Source organism: Tauraco erythrolophus, chromosome 4 (assembly GCF_009769465.1).
Source record: "Tauraco erythrolophus isolate bTauEry1 chromosome 4, bTauEry1.pri, whole genome shotgun sequence".
NCBI classification, from domain to species: Eukaryota; Metazoa; Chordata; class Aves; order Musophagiformes; family Musophagidae; genus Tauraco; species Tauraco erythrolophus.
Window position 1 is genome coordinate 15609344 of NC_141468.1, and position 15606 is coordinate 15624949.

At 37.7% G+C, this 15606-nt stretch overlaps 1 protein-coding gene across 1 annotated transcript in view; it reads left to right on the top strand.

Annotated features, from left to right (window-relative positions):
* Positions 1-939: 939 nt before the first annotated feature.
* The window catches only part of KMT2E (lysine methyltransferase 2E (inactive)), a 63620-nt gene continuing 48953 nt past the window's right edge, over positions 940-15606 (top strand). Inside the window, 2 exon segments of the mRNA XM_086610124.1 lie at positions 940-1309; positions 8908-8964. The gene's annotated coding sequence lies outside the window, so the exon portion shown is untranslated.

Consider the following 15606-nt stretch of genomic DNA (forward strand, 5'->3'; position numbering starts at 1 on the left):
GCTTCTCGCTTTGCCAGCTCCCGCTGGCCCGGATAAAAACAGACCATACCGACTCCCCAAGTGCCGTTCCCTAAAGCGGGAAACTAGGCTCGTTCGCTGCTCATCTCGTTCCCCGCAGAAAAGAAACGCCTTGAGCTAGTGCTGTCCCACTCGCTTTAAGAAAAGCAGCTCTCTCCCACATGCCTTATAGATGAGCCTCAGACGCTTCGGGGAAGATTCTCAGCCTCGAAGTGTCTTACTGACAAGGAGAGATTCAGCCAAAACCTCCACATCGCCCTGAACAGGTCTCGGCCACAGCTCCCGCTCCCTCCCTTTCTCGCCCCCCCCCCCCCCCCCCTTCCCTGCCCGCCCCTCAAGTCAGTCCCTCTGCGTGTGTGAGATCCGGCGGGTCTGCCCGGCTTTTCGCGTACTTCGTAGCGAAAATTTACCCCTCAGGTTGAGATTCGTAAAGAATAGGTATGCTGAGAGTAACGACGGTCGCGAGGAGGAAGCCGGAGGTGGGGGGGGGGGGGGGGGGGGAAGAGCAGCTGAAGAGAGTTCTGGCGTTCCTGCCTCAGAGGATGCAGTTCTGAGTCAGACATCCTCCCGCCCGCCTTCGGTCCCACAACAGCCTGGAACGGAGCCCCTGCCCCTCCCCCGCGGTCTGCGCCTCCGGGGCTGCGGATCGCCCTCGGCACCAGCCCCAGCTGCAGCCGCCCCTCCTCCGCTGCCCTACTTCCCTCCGCACGTCCTCGCAGCCCCCCTGCCCAGCCCCTGCCGCAGTCTGGTGTCTCGGCCGCGCCCAGGCCCGGGCCGTTCGGCGTAACGTGGAAAGCGCTGTTGCGAAATGGACACTGAGGGCTCAGCTAGCTCAGACTGCGCTCCAGCCCACAAGCAAAATGGCAGCTTTTTGGCTTCGCCTTGCTAACCCTACCCCTGCCAGGCGGGGCGGGTGAGCCCCGTGCAGTGGGAGGGAGGGGAGAGTAGACGCCATTTTCCCAGAGAGAGGCAGTGACATAGAAGGGAGCGTAGGAGGCTGAAAGGAGGGAGACACGGGAGCAGCGGCGGCAGCGGGGTTTGTACACAGGTCCCAAGGCAAAGGCGCTTCTAAGCTGGTCCCTGTAGGGTTCTGCGCGCTGAGCTAGGTTTGGGGGGAGGGGGGGGTCTCCTCTTGCCTCTCTTTCCCTTTTCTTTCTTTTACTAGAGCTTGCTGAGGGTTGAGTCCTGACTAGGGTAGGGATATCCGCAGTGAGGCTGTTGCATTGTTTTGTTTGGGATAGAGAAGGGGCTCAGCTGAGGGGTCCTGCTGCCTGGCCTGTGACCATTCCAGGTGAGTCTTTGGTTATGACCAGCGTATTTTGCTGTGGGTGCTTTTGGGGGGAGGGGGTGGCAAAAAGGGAGTGAAATGCGACGGAAACGTCTCAGTACCATCGATGCGAGTATAACTCCTTCCCGCCCTGAAATGTGTTTAATTTCTGTTTAAGTTGCCTTGAATTTTTGTTCTCTTATGTGGGGTTTGGTTAAAAAATGGCAGGCTGTCGCTATATCTTGTGAATATGGCGGGTTACTGTAACTGGAGGAGCTGAGGAGAATTTTTTGGCAGTTATGCACGATTTATGCATTATGCTTGGAAAAAGAGCCAAAAGGGGCTGTTATGTGACAACGTACGCTTCCTTAGACTGGAGGTTTTAAGAACGGGCTTGTGTGTTATTTGGACTGCGTATTGAGTTTTGTGAAGCTTAGGGAAACCTATTATCTTCCTCCATTCTGTATATTTTTGCTTTGTGGTACTAAAATGGCTCATTATAGGCCTAATCTCTCTGCCTTCCACACCCCCGCCTCCTTTCCTCCCTCCCTGCTAATATCTCCGCTTCGTGGTGTAACCTGGACAAACGGAAAGCAGTCCTCCAGAGTTTCTGTGCCAATTTAAAAGGGGATCATTCTCTCCACCCCCTTTCTTGAGGGTGTAAGTAGTCATATGGGTACATCCCTTTCTTACTTTAGTTTCTGCAGCCGGTGTTCGTGTTCCTTGGGTGGCATATTTCAGTCTTTCTTACAGGAATAAATACTAGTGGGGTAGACCCTATTGCTGCAGACGTAGGGGAGGAGAAACAAACGGTTCACTGTGTACTACTAAATAGGGTAGAGAAACATAATATAGGCTGATTATAAAGGTCCTGTATTCCCCCATACGCAGCCATTAGGGAATGTGTGGTGGCTGAAAGCCCTGAGGTCCCTAAAATGGTACATACTACGTGTCGTTGAAAGCAGAAGTTTAGTGCTGCACCTAGGTTAAAAAATGTTTTAATATTTTTATTTACAGTGCCTTAAAGGAATAATAGCGAAATGTTTTTATTGTTCAGGGCTCAGATCAGAGAAAAGAGAGAGATACCCATGGCTGTACTTCTGATGCATGATTAATTGATTATAATCACTATACTTTTAAAGTTACTTTTCAAAAAATGTGGAGCAAATTCTTTAATTTCCCTCTTTTGTCCTTTAGAGATTCTAAAAATGGCGGCCTCAGGCTGATGTTGTGGTAATCTAATCAGCTCGGGTCCTCCACACCCCATGCAGTGCGTTTGTCTGCAGCATATTAGAGTCTTACTATGTTTCAATGAAAAGACTGTTCCCTTCAAATAACGTACAAAACATCTCTTGACTTTACTGCGATTTAAAAATGCTGTGTTCCAGCTGATTAATTTTATTGGTTATGTGTGTGAAAGGCAAGTGAACGAGACCACTCTTGCCGGGGAAAAGGGGGGTGGAAATAGTCTACAGACTCGAGCAGCTTCTTTGAGGGGTGTGTATAGGTTGGTCTAAGGTAATATGTACGTCGGTTTAATAATTTGGAGAAGCTCCTGCGTTTGTGATGGGTACTGTACATCTGTCTGTCCTGTTAATGACATAGAAGCAGTAATATTTATCAAAATAAGTACTGGATTGAGATTGCTAAAAGTCAGCTAAATTCTTTGTGGAATCACGTTTGTGAACGTTGTGTTCACCTTCCAGGAAATACTTTTGCTGGACATCAGGTTAGTAATTCTATGTATTCATAGTTTGAGAATACTAAAATAACTTAATACTTACGGAAATAATGCATGCGAGATTATAACCTGTTACTTTAGTAAGACACAGAATTTCTTCCACCACTGTGTAGTCTTGCTATTACGTTTTTTCTTCGTATTCTTTTGTATATTGCTGTATAAATTGTGTGTGTGGTAATACACACACGAATACTGAGGGAAAGCGCAGTTCCTAACCTCTAATTTTTTTCCTAAATGAAATATGAACCTTTTAGTATCACCACTATAAATATGTTTGGGTGGGGGGAAGGGAGGTCACAAGGATTTATTATTTGGTAGTTGGTGTAGTGTACTGTGATACAAACTGTGGAGACTGCAAACTGTATGTTTTAAGCAACAAAAAAGAAATTAATGTGCCACTTTTTTTTTTTTTTTTTTGTATGCCTGTCTTTAATCTGTCCTTGGTTTAATGAGGTATGAATTCCTATTCTAGTATAGCTTTGGAACCTTCTGGATTTTAAACAATCAAAAGTGAGGTATTGAAATGACAAAACTGTCTTCAGTCTCTGAAGAATTTTAATTTAGATACCATTTAGAAACACTGATGTGTGGTTTAAGGTATACCTGAAGTTGAATGATAAGATAGTAATACTTTTAGAGTGTTGTTAATGCGTGCCTTTCATGTGTTCTGAGGCCGAAGGCTGAGTGATTTCAACCACCAAGTGATGCGTTAATAGTCTGGTGGTGCATGCTCCCATCATACCTTCCTTATTGATGAAGATTTGATTTTTTGGATGAAACATTTCTTACTCTGTTTATTAAAAAGTACATGAATTAGATTCTAAGGTGTAAGTATGGGCCTTTTTGGAAACCTGCCTTTTTCTTTCCTCTCCTTAGGTTTAAAGCTCCTGTGAAAAATTTTTTTAACGTTACGACTTGGAGGGCTACACAGCTCTGCGGTCTGACTTCATGGCCTTAGTCATGTTCTCAAGTAGACATCTGATTTAAGATTAAAATTAGAATAATTTTGTATGCTTTACAGAAAGTGTTACAGGGGGAGGGAAATGAAGTAAACCCAAAGACTGAAATACTCAAATTTTACAGCTTATCTTACAGACTGCAAATTTTATGCTCGAGGAACCTCTTGGGAATTTTGAGATCTTCCAGAGTTTTCCTGTATGAATTTTAGTGAGTCAGTTTGCCTTTGTGACTCAGTTTCTCCATTTGTAAAAACAAACCTGTGATGTGCTTTAAGGAGACAGTATTGCAAAGGAAGTTCTACCTTCATTTTTTAGCTCTATTGATGTTGGTATGTTAAGTATATGCGTAAAAAATGAAATACCTCCCCCAAACTAATAAAAACTTCTTGAAAGAGGGAAAGTTTGAAATCTAAATTTCGCTTTGTCAAGAGATATTTCTGAGATACATATGTTATGTTACAAATGCATTGAGGCGGACCGTAGTTCTAAAACCGTTCATGTATCTTCAAGCTTTTCATATCTGAAAGAAAAATCTGCTTAACTGTCCCTTAGCCTTTTGGATGAGCTTTTTTGCAAACTGGCGGATTTCAGAGGGGAAATAACACTGGCTTTTTAGACTGTATCTAAAGAAAGTTTCTCTTAGCACCAAAATTCAGATTACTTTTAGGAGTTGCGTTACCTCATATCTTTGATTCATTTTCGACACGCACACAACTTGTTAATATTCTGTTGGAAAGCAACAGAAATAACAAATTTGTGTCATACTGAAGGCTGTAGTGTCTTTCTACTCCTGATCTCAGCTTGATTTAAGGACAGTCTTAATTTTGCATGCATGCTAATACTAATTTTAGTAAGGACTATTTGTGGGACTTAGTTAAGGAGTGATGTACGTAATTGTAGAACTGTGGCATTGTTCTAAATAGATTAATGTAAATGAAGGTTTAATGAAAATATTTTGCTGTTTTCATGTAACATTCTGACAAAATTGAATAGGAGGAGTGTGTAGATTGGTGAAGATATAAAATAAAACCCAATTCAGACTTCTGGAGAGATCCTGAGGAAGTCCATCTATGTTATTGGCCTTGTGACTTCCATACAAATGAGCATTTGTGAATCTCTCAAAAGCAAATTTTGTTGGACAGTGTTTTTGGAACAGGTACAGTGTTTAAATGTTTCCACTATGCAAATAGTAGTTTTGATTTATTGCTAAGAACGAAACTTAAGGCATCTTTGAAAGAAAAAGAGAGTTTCAGCATACGTAGAATGTGGATTAAGAAAAAAATACTTCTTATTCTTCTGAATTCTAAATTATTTAAAATATTAATTGCAGTGGGCTTTTGAATGGTGCAAGATGAGCATTTCTAACTACATCAGTGTTCACACTTTCTCACTAACCAAAGAATCGTACCCACAAAAGTTAAAGTACTTTATCTCTTTGAGAATCCAAAATTCTACTCATGACCTTCATCCTGAAAAAAAAACTGCTATAGTTGTGCTCAAAGACAAAACTTGTTATCTTTAAGGCATTACAAACAAGTCCTTGTCAAAGTTTCATATACTTGCTAGGAGATACTGACATTATTTCCTCTTACAAATCTTAACATATTGATGTGGTGTTAATGAAACAGGCAAGATTTAAGATCTGCTGGTTTTTGGAAAATTTTAATAATTAAGGTTATCTGTGAACCTTTGAAGACAGTTTTGTTGTACAAAGTATATTTTTTAATATAACTGACTTCAGTACTTTCTTATCTTTAGTTCTTACCAAATATTTTAATTAAAAAAAATAATAGTAACTCACAGTGTCTCTTCAAGTTACGTGTTTCAAAAGTACAAATGAGGAATATATTGAAGTAGCACAGAGACTGCATCCCATGCAAGTAAAATGTGTTCTAGTTTTGCATATTTTATTGAAAGAGTGCTATCTCTGCTTTCATGTGATAGTTCATACGCTGCTTAGATGGAGACGCAGTGTTGTAAAACTTAGGTGAGACTTGCAAGAGACCAGCAGTTTTGCAGATCGGGCCAAGTATGGGAGTGCCAAAACAGAATTGATCCTAGTTTTAGAGTTTAGTTTCAAGTTAACGTTTTCAATAGCTGTAGATACAGTGCAGGCTCACATTTAGAGCAGTTTTTTTTTTTTTAATTCTTTTTTTCATTTGTAGTTGTGTTTTGTGTATTGTTTTATGCCATCATAGTCTAGGTAATAATTCACTTTTATATCTTTATCTCAAAAATAAATTACAGTCAAGTTCAAAGACAAGATGATAAGACTGGATTTTAATGACATTATTGTACTTTAGATTATTGGTCCTCCTTCTTCAGTTGTAATATATTGTCCATTGTTGGCTATTTCATCAGTCATAGAAAGTGATGAAATTAATATCCTGTGTTTACAACGTGAGAATTTAAAACGTGTATGGGATGGTGGTGGGTTTGGATCTTTTGCCCTGAGGAGCTCTGAATATTTAAATTGGTTTGGTGTTTGTTACTTTGTACCTCTTCTAACTTGACTAGGTCTAAAGGTACTTTTTTCTGTAACAGTGGGTGATGCTCTTGACTTGCCTTCAGTAGACGAAAGGAGCTGGCTCCTAAGTAGTATGGTTATAATGGGGCTGTGTTTAAAACCATATCACAACACACATGATACTCCAAGTCTAGACAGTTAATCCTGTCTTAACTGTTGGTTTAAAGAAACTTTTCCAATGAGGAATGTTTTTAGTAGGTCCTACTTAAACTGAAGGTGAAGACCTGAGAATTACAGCAACTTATTTATAGTTTTTGGAGAAGGTATAGAGAAATTACACCTCTCGTTTGGTTTCCAAACCTATCATTCTGGAACTGTGGAAGAAACATGAATACTTTTATATATATAAAACTGATTAAAAGTACGGTAATTATTTTACTGGTAATAAGGTTCCTCTCTCAGATGCTTTACCAAGTAATACAGCTAATTGCTCTTCTTTGGGTAGGAACACTTGATGGGAATCTTACTCTTTATCATTATGCAGGATTTTCATGAATGACTATAGTATTTTTTTTATAATGGTCGTGCTTTACTGTCTCTGACTTGCCAATCACCTCTTCTGTACTGGAAGAAATAAAAGAAACTCTACATCTTTTTTTTCCCTTTCTGTGTGGCAGCAGTATTGAAAGTTAAAAGCTGTATTTTGTGCTTCCGTTGCTGGGCAGAATTTCTGTGTTGTGTTTAGTCTAAGATGACGTATTTCTTATCTTCGTTACTACAATTAGAAATACATACTGAGATCTCATTTGAAAACACAAAGGTATAACGTTACAGATGCATGGAACCTAAATTTCTTAAAACAAATCAGTCTATAGTTTTGCAAGATAATTGCAATTGAAATGAAATGGCTTTTGTTTTCTTGAAAGTAGTAAAGATCTGGTCTTAAATGTTCATATTTTTTTGTGGCTGTCCTTGGATATGACATAATTCCCTCCTATCTGTTCCTTCACCCTCTCTTGCCCTCTTTCTCCCAAAATCTTAGTAAAGAGCATTGAAATATTGCCAAGTTGTTACCAATAAATATAGTCCAGGTTGAATTGTGGTTAAAATTACATAAAAGCGTTCTAACTGTTAGAAAGAATTAAAGTTTCTGTTTTGAAAGATTGCAGCTTTCTGACTTGGCAGTGTTTAGATTCCTAGGCATAAGTGTAACAGCTAGGTGAATGTTGACAAACTGCTTCCACAAGTAAAAGTAGAAGTGCTGTTGTGCTATTCACGTAAGTCAAATACGTCTGATAAGACAGTGGAACTAGTTGTTGAAATCTACCTAAGTGAAAACATATCAAAATAGAAATTTGCTCAGCTGAAATGTCAGACTTCAGATAAGTCAGAAGAATTTACTTCTTGTGTAGTAGGTATCTAAAAATTACAGTAGATGTCCTTGTCTTACTAAGCAGCATAGAAAAAACAAATGAATTATTTTACTTGATGTCATGAGTTCAGCAAAATATTTAGATCGTTGAAAGCAATACCAGTATGTATTGTAGCTACACGTTTTCCCCCAAAAAAGCCTTGCTTCTTCTTGGGAGAATTATTGGGCCTTAGAGTTTATACCTTCCAGTGACTGTATCACCATGTGGGTATACTGTTAGATTTAACAAAAAATAAATATACTTAGCCCTTACAGTTGCAGACATGGCTTGGAGAATATTTGTACAGAATGTGGACTGTATATACTTGCAGAAACACTTTATATTTTGAAAAGTTTGTCAAGAATAATAAGTTGTAAATAATGTTTTATTGGAGAATAACTGGTAAGTCACATACAGGCATTTTGTGTAAGTTTAATCAACAGTTATTTACCACTTTGTGGTAGACTGAGAAAAAAGCATTTGTGGTAAAACATCTGATAGAAAGAATTACTTAAAAACAAGATCTTTTTACAGGGGAAACCACTTTATTTATTTTCTAAACTTTTGAATTTCTATTTAAAGGAATTTCACATCTTGCAGTGATATGGTGTAACATGCTAATGTTAGATAGCTAGTATATTCTTTTTCCAAGCAATAAGCGATATTGCTGTCACAAAATAATTTTTTTCTCTTACTCTTCTTCGTATGTGGTACTTGTCTTGTGTTTTACAATTTCTTGACTCTCCAGCTCAAATAATTGCTAATTTTTGAATGGATAGGCCTTTTTGCCTGTGGTTTGTTTTAAGAAGTACGGCAGGTCTTTAGTAAACTTAGAGACATCAAGTGATTGGCAGTTAATTTTCAGTTTTGGAGGTTGGTTTCTGTAAGTACAAAAACTAAAATCTCTAAGCATTGTATTCTTCTGTATACCTCTGCTTACTGGTTCTTTGATAGATTTCTGTTCAATAAACTAACTCTTATTCTTTCTGTAACTGCATTTGCATTTATTGCCCTTCTACCACTCATTCTTTTTCTCTTCCTAGTCCCGTAGTTTGTCTAACTTCCACTGAGAGAAGAAAAGGAGTGAAGAGAGAGAAGAGGTAAGGGGAAGTCTTCCATATTTTAATGGGCTGTGTTGAGGAAGAGAGATTGCTTTCCATCACTTCTTCAGGAATAGGGAAGAGCAGCGCTCTTGGATCAGATAGTAAGGGGAAGATTGCCTAAGACCAGTGGAAACTAGCTCTTCTATGTGGCAGAGACTTTGCTGACAGATGGATTCTAGGTTTATACTTAAAAGGGCTGCTTTCTTTCCACTGAATAGAGATGGTGTAATGCATGTAATGACCTGCATACTGAAGAATTGATACTTAGATGATGGAAACTGAAGTTTTTTATGCATGAATCTTGAATACTGTGGAATAGGTGGGTTTTTATTTTTCTTCTTTATTCTAGATCCCAAACTCGAGACTAATTCATGAAGTTTGACTGTCATTGCAAACATGACTGAGGCCTTTGTTGAATGTAAACTCCTGTATTTATTGCATCAGGATGTTCATAAGTATGTTAACAAACTCTTTACTTCACTGTGCTGCTTCCTACTCTATATTGGCACTGGATTAAAAGTGAAGGAGGACGAGGACCCTTAGCCTGCAGTAGTTTGGCTGTAATAGCTGTGTTTCTTAAATAAGTTGTTCTAATGATCACTAGGTCTCTGTCAGTACAACCAAGAACTTAAAAACCCCGAACTTGATGGAGTTAGGAAGTTAGTACCCTTAAGATCTCTGAAGCTTAATGAAAATCCAAAAAGGGATGGAAAGGGACATCTATGAGTGGCGTCATGGAAGAAGCAGTGAGAGGAAGCATAATGATTTTAGCCATTTTCTGTCATGCTTGTAACTCCAACCAGCTGTAGTAGGTACTTTTAGATACAGAGAACATTAGGTGAGTGGGAATGTTTGGACACGAACTACAGATACATATGAAAACAGATTTCTTTTAGAACAAGTTGTTTCTTGTATGTGATTTGCAGGAGTTGGTCATTAACGGGTCTTAATTTGTATATTGTATTTGAGTGTGCCTACTGTGTCTTATTTTTACCTACTACCCTTTTTTGTCTCGGCACAAATTTGAAGTAGACTGCTAATTTACCTGCTAGCTTACCATAGAGAGCAGCAAACAGTAGCAAAGGTCTGAATTTGGACTCTCAGTTGTTTCTAGGCCTGCATACTTCATACTGCAACTGCAGTGGTATAACATTTTGAAGTTGGATATCCTTCCTAATCTCTTAGCAAAATCTGTACCATGGTGGACCATGTTGGGGGAAATAGAGGAAGAACTTCTTTGTGGGTACAGTTAGTTAGTTATTCATGTATTCTGCTTCTAGGTCTGATTAAAGATGTGTTATCTCCTTAGAAGCAGCCAGCAATAAATAAATACTGACATTACTTTCCTATTTATGCTATGTATATGATGCTGCATGTATTTTTCTCATATTACTCTGTGTGTAGATACGTACACATATTCACACACACACGCAAGCGCACAGAGTAGTGCTCTATTTGAAGGATATATAGAGTATACCATTAAAATGTCAAGTTTCTATCAGTACTCTTCCAAATAACTTGGATAGAGAAGACGTCGATGCTCAGAGTAGTAGTAGAAAGCAGAATTTTAGCAAAACATACCATTTTTTTAGTAAATCTTAATGTTTTTTTCTCTCTTCCCTGTAAACCCTCTCCCTCAATTAAAACAAAAAAAGAAATTTAAAAAGGAAAAAAGAGATTATAGGCAGGGAAGTCAAGTAGGAAAGCTCAGTTTGACTCTGTGACAGTTCAGGATGGTAGTTTTCACACTGGATTTGTGGACTACGATGCACTGGATTGATAGGTGCATTTCTGCTTAGAAATTTCTCCTATACAGATTATGCTAGAATGTAAGTGTATCAACGTTTCTTAGGTCCGTTCTTGTGGGTTTCTTTGTGGGAAGGGTGGTTCCCATGACCATAGGTTAAAATTGTTGGCCTGTATATCTGAAGGCAGGCATGACAAGAATTGCCTTTGCTAATGATTGCAAAACATGTGAACTCATATGATGTAATGGGGGAGGGAAGAAGAAAGTGGTTAGATTGCATGCTCAATAGAAGGCAGCTTATGCATAGAAGATGTTTTTAAGTGTTTGTCCTCTAAATTCTACTTTTCCCTTTTTCCAGTGTATGTAGTAGGCTTGATTTGGTGTCTCATTTTAAGGTACATAACTATGTTCCTGCGTGCTGTATTGAATACTAGCACTTTAAATACGTTTTTATCCACTTGCTCTTATAAAGAAATCACTTTTAAGGGGAAGGAAGGCATGAGCACACCTTGTAGAGTATTTTTCCTGGTGTGATAAGAAAATCAAACAGAATACTACATTTTGGTCATCTGTCTCTGTTACCTGAGATAACTTGTGTAATGTCAAGATCAGTGGAGGTCTGAAAGCAGTAGTACAATCTTAGAAATCTTTGCATCTTGCCCAAAAGACCATGTTGAGATGGGAAACTGTAGTTAGTTTCAGAGTGATCCTATGTGACTCTGTGGAGCCAACCTGGACCTACAATAGCATGAATTTTCTGCTGGGAGCGCATGGAAGTTGGAATTTTGATTTGGGCTTAGTGATGTCTGAGTACAGGTAGGTTGCTTTTACATTGAAATTGAATTGAAGTTACAACTGGATTAACATCTTGTGCTGGTTGATCTGAAAGATCTTGGTTGACTCAAGACTGTCAGGCAGCTAGTTTGTGTATTTCACATCTGAATCATTTTTATCTGTAAATTTGATAACTTCTCTACCCTTCCTCTTCTTCCTTGGTCCATGCACGAGTGGAAAATTGCCTGTACAGACTACTTTGTTTCAGCGATTTCAGCTGACTGTTTCCAGTAAGCTTGAAATTAATTCCCTTAGCTTTGTCTGCATCCCTTAAAAGTGTGTGTATTCTGATACTTAAAAACTACTGCATGAAATTGTTCCTGATTTTTTTTTTTTTTTTTTTTTTTGCCTGTAATTAAAGAGTGTGAGGCAAAGGGTTTACTAGTACTCATAGTTTAGCAAAAGAGAGCCTCTAACGTATTTGCGCTCAGGGGAAATAAGCTCCGCTTAAACATGGAGTGAACTGCCTGTTTCTCCGTAAGTTGGGAAATGCAAGCTGTAACTTTTCAGATGTTCTGGAAGGATGATTACTGTCAGACATTTCAGTTATTCAGTTTACTAAAAATGGGTAAATTATCACTTTTACCTTTTATATATTTTGTAATATGTATTAAAAGTTAAATAATTTTGCTTTTGAGGAAAGACAGTTGGCATATGTAGATAGGTAAGAAGGTTTTGATTGATTTTTTTTTTTCCACTCTAGTTATGTAATATTTTGTATATAGACCTTGTGAAGATACAGAGCAGACACAGTATAGAGATGGTAATTTGGTTAGTATAATAATCTTTTCTGCAGTGACATTAGTTAAGGACTTTAAGGTAAAGTTGCATGGATCACTATAAAATCTAAATAATTATTTGTCTTAAACCATCACTGTTTCGTCTCATGAAATATTCAGCCTCATTATGAGCTTATCTAATTATATTTAGATTTTTCTTCTTTAAACTTCTGCTCTGTGTTTAGAGAGGCCCTGGTAATTTTCTTTGCAGAGGCATTCTATGATGAAATCCCCAAGTCTTGAAACTATCTAAACTATGTAACTGCTTTTTTTTGTTGTTTATGTTGTAATTGTCAACGAGTGGTGACTGATAGAGGCAATTGCTAGAAAAAATTATTGAAGAACTTTAGTTGTATATTGAAGTCATAAAACAGGAACAAAAAGACTCGATATTTTTGTAATGCCTAGTCATGTGAGAAACTTGAGCTGATTTAGCGATCAGCTTACTTAAATCAGTGTAGTGTGTTGTGTACGTAGAAAATTCTTAGATTTGAGCTAAGAAATAATTTAATCATAAACTTAATGAATGTTTTCACTGATGTCCCTTTATAAATTGGAAAACAACTGTTGTATAGCACCTTGCTTTGAATTCTATTCCTAACTTTATAATGGATTTTTTTCTCTGACTGCTAGATGCTTTTTGTCTTTATTATCTATCACATGACAACAGAATCTGGGAATTCATTGATGGGGAAGGAAAAACAAGGAATAATGACATTGTGTAAAAAGCTGTCAGATGTACTAAGAAGAATAGTAAAACCAGATTTCATTATTTTTTCCCCCTCTTTGATTTTTATAACATTAGGGGTAAATGTGAATAAAAAAAAACAATGAAACAAAAAACAAAATTTAAAAAAAAAACACAAAAAAAACTCAAAACAAAACCAGAAAACTCCCACCTTGTTGTAATGAGTATATGATATATATTGATATATCAATTTCTCTTTAGGATTTTTTTTATCATTAGGGCAAAAAGTTGTTACAGGTGCTCCCACCACCTCTTTATCTTTGACTTTTATGGAAAGTTTTGCATGTCTGCACCCAGATAAGAGCTTTAGTATTCCTGCACATACAGCATAGGTTCTAGCAGGCTTCTTTTCCTCTTTCCTCTCCCATCTTAAAAGAGGTTAAATGTCTTGCAGAGGTGAGCTACCAGTGTAGCATGTAACTACATGAGTTGTACCTTTCTCAGTACAGCAAGTTTGGTTTCTTGTGGCTTGACAAAATATACTTCATTATTAATAAAAATAAAGGTAAGTCAAAGTTCTCTGATCAGATTTGTATTGTAACTTTCTGCTTGAGTGTAAGAACTCAGTTTCTGAATGTGTAAAAGAAAGCAAAAGTAAAAGTAGTTAAATGCTTTTAAAAAAATATTTTTCCTACCACCACCTTAGGGAAAAAAAAAAAAAAAAACAAACAAAAGAAGCAAAAAGAAACTTACATGGAAAATGCCATGGAAGAATTTGTCTGGGCTCTTGATGCTTAGAGGATGATTGATAGCCGGGATTATGAAATCTTGTTGGAGTCATCTGGACAGTTTGGCTAGACTTCATGTTCTTATTTTTCGAGTGTACTTTCTGTCTAGGTGATCTATCATCTGCTTGTTTCCTGAAACCGTTCTGTATAGCTTTTGATGGTCCTACAACAAGCAGGTGGAAGGGGGGAAAAAAGATATACTGATCAAGTAGGCCTGGAGTTCCTTTCTGCCAACATCCCATCATAGCAACTGGGTTTCATTTTGAATGTTTGGACCCTGTAGGATTAGGTTTGAAAATGCTGATGTGATTTCAAGAGATTACTCATTTACCATCTGATTCAAGAGTTGAGCCCCCTGTATTTGGTTTTTTTTCCTCCTCCATGTGCCAGTGAAAAAGTTAAGTTTTTTCTTCTGCTGTCACACAGTTGATCTTAGAAGGACGTGACAGAAGGAAACGTGGTCTTTGTTAGACCACAGAGTAATGTTGTGTAAGCGGAATACCTCAGGGATAGTATGTGACTTATTTTCTCTTGTTAGTGCATAAATGATATTCTTTGTACAAAGCCACACAGATTAATATGGAATGTATTGTGCTTTTATACGTCTGTTGTTAGAGCACAATTAATTTAAAAAAACCTGTTCCGGTATCATAAAGTGGATCATGAGAAGCATGGTGAGGCTTCAAATATTTTAGACTTGATATGGCTGTTAAGTCAAAAAGCTCCTGTGTATTCTCTGGAGAGAAAAAGAAATGCCGTAGAAAACATGAACCAATGTTGATTGAATGATAAAGTTTGATAAGTTTCTTGCAGGAGGTTGGTCTTGTGCGAGAGAAAAGCTTTAATCAGATTGAATAAAAGTTTTTTGTTTTTTTAAGATGAAAATGGTATTATTAGGGGAAGATAAACTTTTAAACTGCAATTAAATAAAAGCAAAATGTCTTCAAATAAGGAATGTGTTTTCATATAATAAAGCTGTGCTGGTAGGGTGATAATGAATAAAGTCTGATGAATCTAAGAAATTGTCAAAATGCTTTCAAAGCGTAGTGTGTTATCACTAAAAGCATAGAGAGGGCTCTAACAAAACCGGAGGTCTTCTGCTGTTGAGATTAAGGTACAGTAGATGAACTACTTTGCCCAATAAAGAGCTAATCATTGAACTTTGAAATATCAGTTTTTGTATAGTGCCTTTTAACTCTATGACCCTGAAATTAACTGGACAAACCAGTGTGGTTTTTCTGACTTCCAGATTCGTGTACTGTTTGGAGAAAGACTTTCTTAAACCCTAAGTTGTGTATAATGTCCTTGGATTGTAGGAAGACTTCTTCTCTAGCATCTTTATTTCCACTGCTCCTGACCGATTATTTAAATGAAATGCACCTATGAAACCAGTTCTTAGAAGGCCATAGGTGACAGATTGTCAGACTTCCGAAAGAGTAATGACTTGAAATAGACGGCTACTTGCAGAAATTGGAAAGTCCCATATTATGATAAGGCAGTATTTTATGACTCATCTAAAATATCAAGCTTCAGAGTATAAGCAATCACTTCTAAGATGGATAAGGAAGAAAGTTCCCCAGTGGTTACATTATTTTTCTGTTCTGAATTTTCTGATTTCTGTAGTATAATGAAATGAAAATACTGGGAATATTTTAGTATGTCATGACAATATTTCTTGTTCTGACGTGAGAGAAAATAATTGTTTTCCTTCATCTCAAATCTGACATCACTGTGGTGTTTGAAGTTGGATGGCCTGTAAGGTCACAGTTCTGTTAATAAGTGGGCATAGTGTAACAAATTTAT